The sequence below is a fragment of the Limulus polyphemus genome, unplaced genomic scaffold (genome assembly GCF_000517525.1).
Source record: "Limulus polyphemus unplaced genomic scaffold, Limulus_polyphemus-2.1.2 Scaffold336, whole genome shotgun sequence".
Taxonomy (NCBI): Eukaryota; Metazoa; Arthropoda; class Merostomata; order Xiphosura; family Limulidae; genus Limulus; species Limulus polyphemus.
This window is the reverse complement of record NW_013665946.1, coordinates 328,874-337,529: the sequence shown is the minus strand read 5'-3', so window position 1 is coordinate 337,529 and position 8,656 is coordinate 328,874. Positions and strand designations below refer to the sequence as shown.

General features: G+C 29.3%; 1 protein-coding gene and 1 long non-coding RNA gene across 6 annotated transcripts in view; both read right to left on the bottom strand.

The window, feature by feature from the left end:
• The window catches only part of LOC106457476 (tankyrase-like protein), a 167,279-nt gene that overhangs the window by 43,050 nt on the left and 115,573 nt on the right, over positions 1–8,656 (bottom strand). The window lies entirely within an intron of this gene.
• On the bottom strand, positions 310–2,462 carry LOC111085332. Its single transcript, XR_002610173.1, has 3 exons — positions 2,242–2,462; positions 1,678–1,789; positions 310–457 (listed from the first exon to the last, which is right to left on the bottom strand). It is a non-coding gene; the product is annotated as an uncharacterized LOC111085332 (long non-coding RNA).

Sequence of the window (8,656 nt, the reverse complement as noted above, 5' to 3'; positions counted from 1 at the left end):
AATAAAATTAAAAAATGCTTCAATGATATTTGAGAAGACAATGTTTGAGGTACACTTCATACTCCCTCCCCATTTCTTCATAACTTGCCATAAAAAGTAATCATTACCACATAGTAATATCATTTCAACACATGGATTAAGAAACAGATTTCTGCACAAACTGTCAATAATCAAAATAAAATAAAATAGAGAGGAAGCAAAAATTACTAAACTGGCAATCCATTGGTGAGTAACTTTTAATAAATGTCTACTGTATATGTAAAATACATTTATATCCATGTGATATTTTCAACTAGTACTTACGGAATACCCAACCAGCTTAGGACCTGAGTTGTTGATCCCCCACAAATCATCACAGTTATTATTGAAATTAAAGAAGTTGTAGTCAAAATCAGGTGACGAGGTTCAGACATGGTATTTCGGATAGCAAGAGCAAAAGCCATGGCTCCTCTTAAGCCTATGGAAAAGCATACAATTTTCAGTATTTTTATAAACACTTCATGGTAAATACATGTATTCTGTATCAAATGACATTACAAGAATCATTATACAGAAGAACCAGTGAAAACAGCTTATTCATATCATCAATGTACAGCTTGGTTCACTAGTTCATTAAATAAATGTATAAAATATTTAATATTTACTTAGATATTTGTATGTCTGAGAACTGAATTAAGAATGTTCATATAAACAGAAAAAAAAACAAGTGACAGGTTAAACATGGTAATTTTGCTTAACTTTTTAATAATGAAAGGTAAAAAAGAAAGATTTCTTTTCAGGGTTTTTAATTACATGCAAAAAACAGTGCTATTGAATTTTTCTTACTGAATTTAATGTTTTAAAATATGCAATTAATCATTGGACTCCTGAAATGATGACATTCAACTTATTGATTATTCTCAGATGAGACTTGGATAGTTGGGATAATCTAAAATAGTAATAATTGGAATCGCTATTTTTTGATTAGTTAATTGTTTTCATGAAATTAATCCTAATTTCAATTAATTGATTATTTTATGCAACACTAATTATCAATGCTCATACGTAATAAATTATATTGGTTGAGTTATTCACTCAAATCTAGTCATTGATATGAAATTTCAGTGTAATATCATACCTTCAATGACTTTCACATATGACAGCAAAACCAAATGTTACTCATCGGATTCCTTCTTGACATATTTGAGTGAAACTTATCAGAAAAAATAAAGTAATATTTTGACAGTCTACAATTTGGCAATGTTCGAAAAAATTTACAGTAGTCTTTTAACACTGAAAAATAGATGAAAAATACAACTTACTGCAAAATCACACATTACTAATTTTATATTTGAATGAAAACTAAAATAAATACCTTACTTTTTCCTGCTTCCTTGAAAACATTATTTTTCTTAAACAAATTTAATGGCTATTTCCCACAAAAGAACAAATGTACTCATGATGTTAGTGCCAATTCCTAGATTTAATGGTATCATAAGTAATTTCCACCACTTTTCTTTTAACAAGCATATATATTATGCACCATACATTTGATGATACATGATTTATTATGAACATTTACAACTAATTCTTTAACTATGGCAACTACGAGTATACACATCTGAGAACACAGTTTACCATAATTACAACTAATTATGTAACTACAATAACTATACCATTTGATATAAACATTAATACCTGAGAAAAACAGCATGTGTTGAAAATTGCAGGGGATTTTGTTGTGTCTACCCAAGTTCATAAGAAATGACAGAGGATAGATATTAACTGCTCGTCCCACAGCAATGGCAAGCTGATACAAACAATGTTAAAGAAAAACAATTCCTAGAAATAGCACTTGGAACATTACAGAAACATTTACATTTAAAACTTATCAGCAGATTCTTGTAAAACCCCTCAAATTTTAGTTCCAGCAGTTTGGTAGTTTTTAAAACAAATATAGCTTTGATTTTTATTTTATAACACACTTTAAATGTTTTCTAGATATAGATATTATGCCCCTACAAGAATTTTCATAGACTGCAGAATTAAGCTTTGATTCTGAACATTTCTTATCAGTATTATAAAATGGCTGTATTTGTTTATCTACTTGATTAAAAACCATTTGAAAACTTTCTGCCATATCTATACTTGCAAATTTAAGTTCACTTGCAACAGTGAAGGTTAACTTTAATTGGACACATTTATTAAACATGTTAGGAAGAAACCAGATGAGTACCATGTACAAATTGTAAGGTAGGATACAAAAGACGCAAGGATGAACCAAACATTCCAGCGATGTTTCTGGTAAGTGAACACTGACACTCCAATGTAGGTAAAGATGAAACTCTCCGCAACAAAATTCAGAAGTTCAAAGAGCTAAAAAAAAAAAAAACAACAACAAACTTCCAATAAAGACTAACAGCAATACAAAGACTTTCAGAGGCACACAATTACAGCTTTTCATGTGTCCACATACAAGTTATAAAATTTTTGAACAAAACATTCAACAATAAAAGTTAAATTATGCTAAACAGCATACTTTCTTACACATCATACAACTTTATTCACTCAAAATGATGGCTAATTTAAAAACAACATACCTGTCAGATTCAGTAATGGTTAAGAAGAATATTCCATTATGGTCAGTTGTGAACTATAGATACAATATTAAGGGATGTAAATCGTACTGCTTAGTAATTCCATTTAATTTAATGTTTTATATTGCAAGAAATAACTTTAAAAACAAAACTAGAACTTTTGTTTTGGCCTGCTAAAACTTTGTAATATACTTTCTTCATATACTAGAATTCAACAGAGGTATTATATCAGCCATTTCTCAAGTTCCTCTTATTAATGTATCCCAATAGTCCTAGAAATAACTGCGAAACTGAAAATTCTTCATTTATGGTTAAACATAAAATGCTCTCTACAAAATCGTTGTTGCTCAAACAGACCATAATTTCTATGGCCTTCAACTTTGTTTTGTTACAGAACTATCAAAGAGAAAATCAGACCCCTCCTGCCACATCCTCTCTTTCACAATTGGTTGATAGTTCTCTCTTACGTTTCATTATATATTATTTATAACAAACAGAAAGTCAAGGTTTTCATCTATCAAATGGCGTATTGTATAACATTGTGTTCTGAACAGATAACCGTCAATGTCACTCTGAGTAGCAACATCGTTTCCATGAGAAAGTTAACGACCAACTTGGATGAATTTCTAATGGCTTGTCTCATAGTTAGAAAGCCAGGAAAATTTTCAGAAGTAAGTGAATTTGTCTACTTTTTGCATGTTATTAGTCTATATACTTTGGTGTATTATTCAAGTAAATAAAAATTGTTAAGTGCTTTACAAAAATCGCTAAAAAAAAAAATTTGGTTTAACTCTACTCGACAATCTAGGGCAAGAAAAAATAAGAATGAGTAAGTACTTTATTTCTTGTTTTTCTTATTCATTCTTTATTCATCATTATAAAAGTACCTAAAATTAAAAGTATGGATCTTTTAAAGTTATTTAAGACTAGAATAGGTATAACAAGTAATAATAATAATATAATTAAACTTGTTCACCAAGCACGCATTTGAGCAGCTTGTGGGTAATGTAATTCGATAGCGTAACGTGAGCTGCATGTTCTCCGAGTGATTTACAACTTATAATGGTGCGGATAGCAGTTAGACATGGTTCAAAGAGCAATAAAACAATAAAATTTAATTTTAAATAGATGTATAATGTTACCTCTACCCTAATCTCAAAACAGGATCGGTCAATCGATCTGACCTCGTAACCACCAAAAAAAAAAATCGAAATAAACCTAAATTAACCTTCTTTTCTTTGTAATATGACTTCAAAGTGTAACATGAAACTACATTTGTTTATCCTAAGTAGCTCTAAGTTCGAAAATAACATATAAACTATAAGGATTTAGTGAAAAAACATTTGAAATGCATTTAGGAGGTTTTAGGGATTACACAAAGAAAATTTTAGATTTTTGAGATGACAAAAAGTATTCTTAATTTTAACATGAAAATTACTTTGCATATGGACTATTCAAAACAAATAATATATTAATGAAAAAACTTTATTTTATTTTATTAAAAGTACTTCACTAAGAAATATGACTTTTTGTATGTGAAAAACTTGTAATATTAACTGAAAGACTGTCAAATTTCATGAAGATATACCCAATATATATAGAGAGTGATAAGTATTCAATTTATGTCAACTTTAAACGAGTACAGAAGGTCACGTGACTCAGTCAAATTGACCAACCCCATGTTGGAAGAGTTAAGCAATCTCCAGTCAGATGCTTCTTTTAATTTTGTAAATATAAATTCTAGTATCTAGGTAAACTACCCATACATAATGATGATAAAATCTTTTCCAAACATTATACACTCATTACTTTGTTATTTGTAATAAAGTTTTCTTTATTATCCATTCAACCCAACTCAACTGTCTGAGCTTACCTTAACTCAGTTATCTAACGTCTTTTCATTGAAGAAAATTTTTCAAACAATGTAATTTAATACAAATACTTTCACAATTCCCAAAACTTTTAAACCTATATATTTATTCTACTATTATTTGATAATCTAGTTATTGTTCTATCCAATTATATTTCAAATTTCCTTTTAGCCATTTTTGAAGCTGTAACTCCTTAGTAAATGATCAAACCACTTGGTATGGCACCATTACAAAGGTTTCAACCAATGCATGTCCAAAAACCATTGAAAACACTTGAAAATCAAGAAATGAATGATAAATTGTCGACGAGTGACAAGTTCTTAGCAAAAATAAAGTTATTATTAGGGATAATTAGAAGGAAAAATTCTTTGCAGGTGTGAAAAAAATGAAAATATGAACTTTTTTTTAAGTCTTTAATTACATTAAGAACTACATGTCAGAAAATGAAAATATTTTTTGAGTTAAGATTGTTAAATATAGTTATAATTCACACTTAAATTTGACTTGTTGAAAAAATATGAAGAGCAGTTGGAACCCTATTTTCAGATTACATGTACAATAATTTAGAAGTTACTTTTTTTAAATCCTAAACTTTGTACATAAAAATGCATCATACACACAACACATACTTAAGACTAAACAGTTACTCAAATGCTTTATAATCAACAAGTATCTTGCCATAGTAAAAAACCATTAGGGAATGAATAAGAATAAAACTAAAAAGTCTATTCAAATTGTATGGTATTATTATGTTAACAATTAACAATGTTTAGCTCCTCCACACTAGCTGCAGTAGTGTTTCATTTTTACACTAGGGCAAGATACCACCTAAATGTTTAAAACGTTAGCCGCGTAACACTTAAACAAACTTTTCAGCATTTTTTACGTGAAAAAAGAGGCTTCTCCTATAATAATATAGTATTTTGGCTAAACAAGTGTTGACAATATAGTCCTAAAGTAATCTAATTAAGTCAACATTAAAACAATGTTATCATATTCTGTAAATGATTAGCCCGGGGGATTTCAAAGCTCAAATCTTGATTTTTAGTAATGTGATTCATATAAAGAAAAAAAAAAAGTAAAATCCAATATTTAATTTTTTTTTTAATTAAAACAATATATTTCTGATTATTTATAATCATATTTAAAAAAACAATCATAGCACTGGTAAACAGGATGCCAGTTTTCAGTTTGTTTTTGGAAAAAATTATTTATGCAGTAATTCCGCTGGCATCATAACTCATTTTAACCATCACCAATACAAAAAAACATCTTTCTCAAGAGAATTCTAACTTCTAAACAATGAAAAATAAATTCTGTTACAATTATATGTTATAAGAGATGTAGATCTCCTAATTAACTCTGATGAAACAAATCTCTTTATAGAGTATCTGGAAAAAACCAAGGCATAAAAATTTATCATACAAAATTTATTGATGTTCATACTGTTGTATTAGCTTAGAAATAATCAGTTATTGGCTAAGGCCTTAACTGGATAGATGTAGATTCCAGCTGTGCTGATTTCAGAAATCCTATATCCACGACTGCTTATAATACAGTTATTTATTCCTGAAAAAAACAGAGAGTTCAGGACCCCTGCACCCATCCCCTATATCTGTACCTGCTTATACAATACTAAGGTTTGTTTGTTTTGAATTTTGCACAAAGCTACATGAGGGCTATTTGCACTAGCCATCCCTATTTTAGCAGTGAAAGAATAGAGGGAAGGCAGCTAGTCATCACCACCCACCACCAACTCTTGGGTTACTCTTTTACCAACAAATAGTGGGATTGACTATCACATTATAACACCCCCATGGCTGAAAGGGTGAGCATGTTACAACATTAAGGAATGCAGTTATTATTCATGGCTGCTTATACAATATTAAAAAGTACAGTTACACAATGTAAAAAACCTGTGAACTTACACCTCATTTAACAATTAAGTAGTCAGAGGGTTGATAGAGGGTGCTGCTAGCCATTTGCCTTCCCTTGAGTCAGAAGTTCAAAGTTAATGACAGTATTAGCTTTGCCATAACAAAGACAGGGCAAGCAACTTTATTGGCAATAGGAATGAATCCCAAAAACCTCAAATCATGAGGACCCCCCCCCCCAAAAAAAACAATATAGCTTTGTGCTTAACAACAAACATAATGGTAACGTTTTGATTACTTGGTCAGTTGGAATAATCAGTAATACTTGGAACAAATTGACACATCTAAATGAAAACTTTTTCTAGTTTATTTTCTGTGATGTTTCAAACAGATGCCCTTCATCGGGCAGTAAAGACCTTGTTACAGTTGAATTAGGTTCAAATACAGTTGAGATGTGTGTTTAAACCTAATTGTTACATACAGTCTTTGTTTAGATTTAAGAAATGAATTTCTGCTTTACAATCACAATTCATTGTTTATAAATTTACCTGTCCTTGCTCTAGCAAAGGTACATCAGTTTGAGAAAAACAAAATTGATAATGAGAGTGAAAGAACATGCTAACCTAAGATCTCCTATTACATCTAGTGTACTTAAATATGCCATAAGGGAATATGACTACTATCTAATCTAACTGGTTTAAGATCTTAGCAAATAAATGAGAACTTGTTCATTCACAGGCTGAACTTAGCCAAGATCATTATTAGGCACTGCTAATAGATTGCTTTTACAATTATAAAAAGATTGACATTTTTAAAGACCATTTTACATTTGATTATAGACATTAATAAAATCAAACCTTACAACATCATTTCTAAAGTCTGAAAGTTTGTGGCCTGTGGTGGTAGGAGGTTTTGGATTTATACTTAAAATTCCGAATGATGATATTTAATTCATATTAGGGTGTGTCATATAACTTTACTTCTTTTGTTAGAATGATGTATTTTGTGTTTAATACTGCCTTAATAACTGGTGTTATTTAACACTTAATTTATGAGATGTAGTAAACACATACTAATGCAATTTAGAAATGTCAAAATATTACACTGAAAATCTTTAAAAGTAAATTACATATTACTTTTCTTAATGAATGTAAACATTTAAAATTATTTCCTCATTTTTCAATTTCAAAGTTTAATTCCTCAGTTTTGACACTCTAGACAGTATAATAAAACTAAAATTGGCATCCTTAATTTTAAGATTAAGTGACCCTTGCTCTGCAATGTGTAAATGGGAATTTGGTAATTTTATGTCACATTTTGTTCACAACATAAGTTCAAACTCACGAAGGAAAAGCCTTCTGAACTTCAGAGGTAAAACTACCCAATTTGAATTGTTTTTGTCGTCTTTAATAAGGAATCAGAAATGTTTGCTTTTAATTTAATTATCTACCTTAACACAACTCAAGCTAACTGAACATCTTTGGTAAACAGTATGCTACAAAACACTTACATAAACATCAAAGGCTTTTATATATGTTTTCACATTACACTACATCTAGTTTGAGGATTTAACTCATAAAGAGCAGAATTAAAAAGCACTAAATTTTTTTCTTGTTTTTTCTAAGGTTCTTAGTCTAAACAATATTTTTCAAGGAAAGAGTATATGACAGTCAAAATATGATTGGTTGTTTATTTCCACATACATTGTTGTCACATCTATTCGTCACAAGACTCAACTACTGCTGAATTAATTTTCTAAAAAATTAAATGCAAGCATCTAAATCTTAAAGCCATATGCCATTTTAATCCAATGAATGTCTACTGGATTAAAAATCATTTTAAATGGTATTTATTTTGGGTGGAAACTGCTTAAAAGCTAAAATTAATACCATTTTGATCATTATTTTTATAGAATGTACTATGGAAGGTATAACAGTACTTTTACATATATTAATCTCATATGCAATATATATATATTTATGAAATATTAAACATCTACTGTATGTCAAATAACTCTAATATTTTGAATCCAGACGTGTAAGTAAAAGAAACAATTACAAAATCTTACCCTTCATGTTTGTTTAACACAGTAAAAGAAACAATTACACAATCTTACCCTTCATGTTTGTTTAACACAGTAAAAGAAACAATTACACAATCTTACCCTTCATGTTTGTTTAACACAGTAAAAGAAACAATTACAAAATCTTACCCTTCATGTTTGTTTAACACAGTAAAAGAACAATTACAAATACTTACCCTTCCTATGTTTGGTTTAACTACTAGTAAAGAAACAATTACTACAATCTTAACCCTTACATGTTTGTTTAACGAC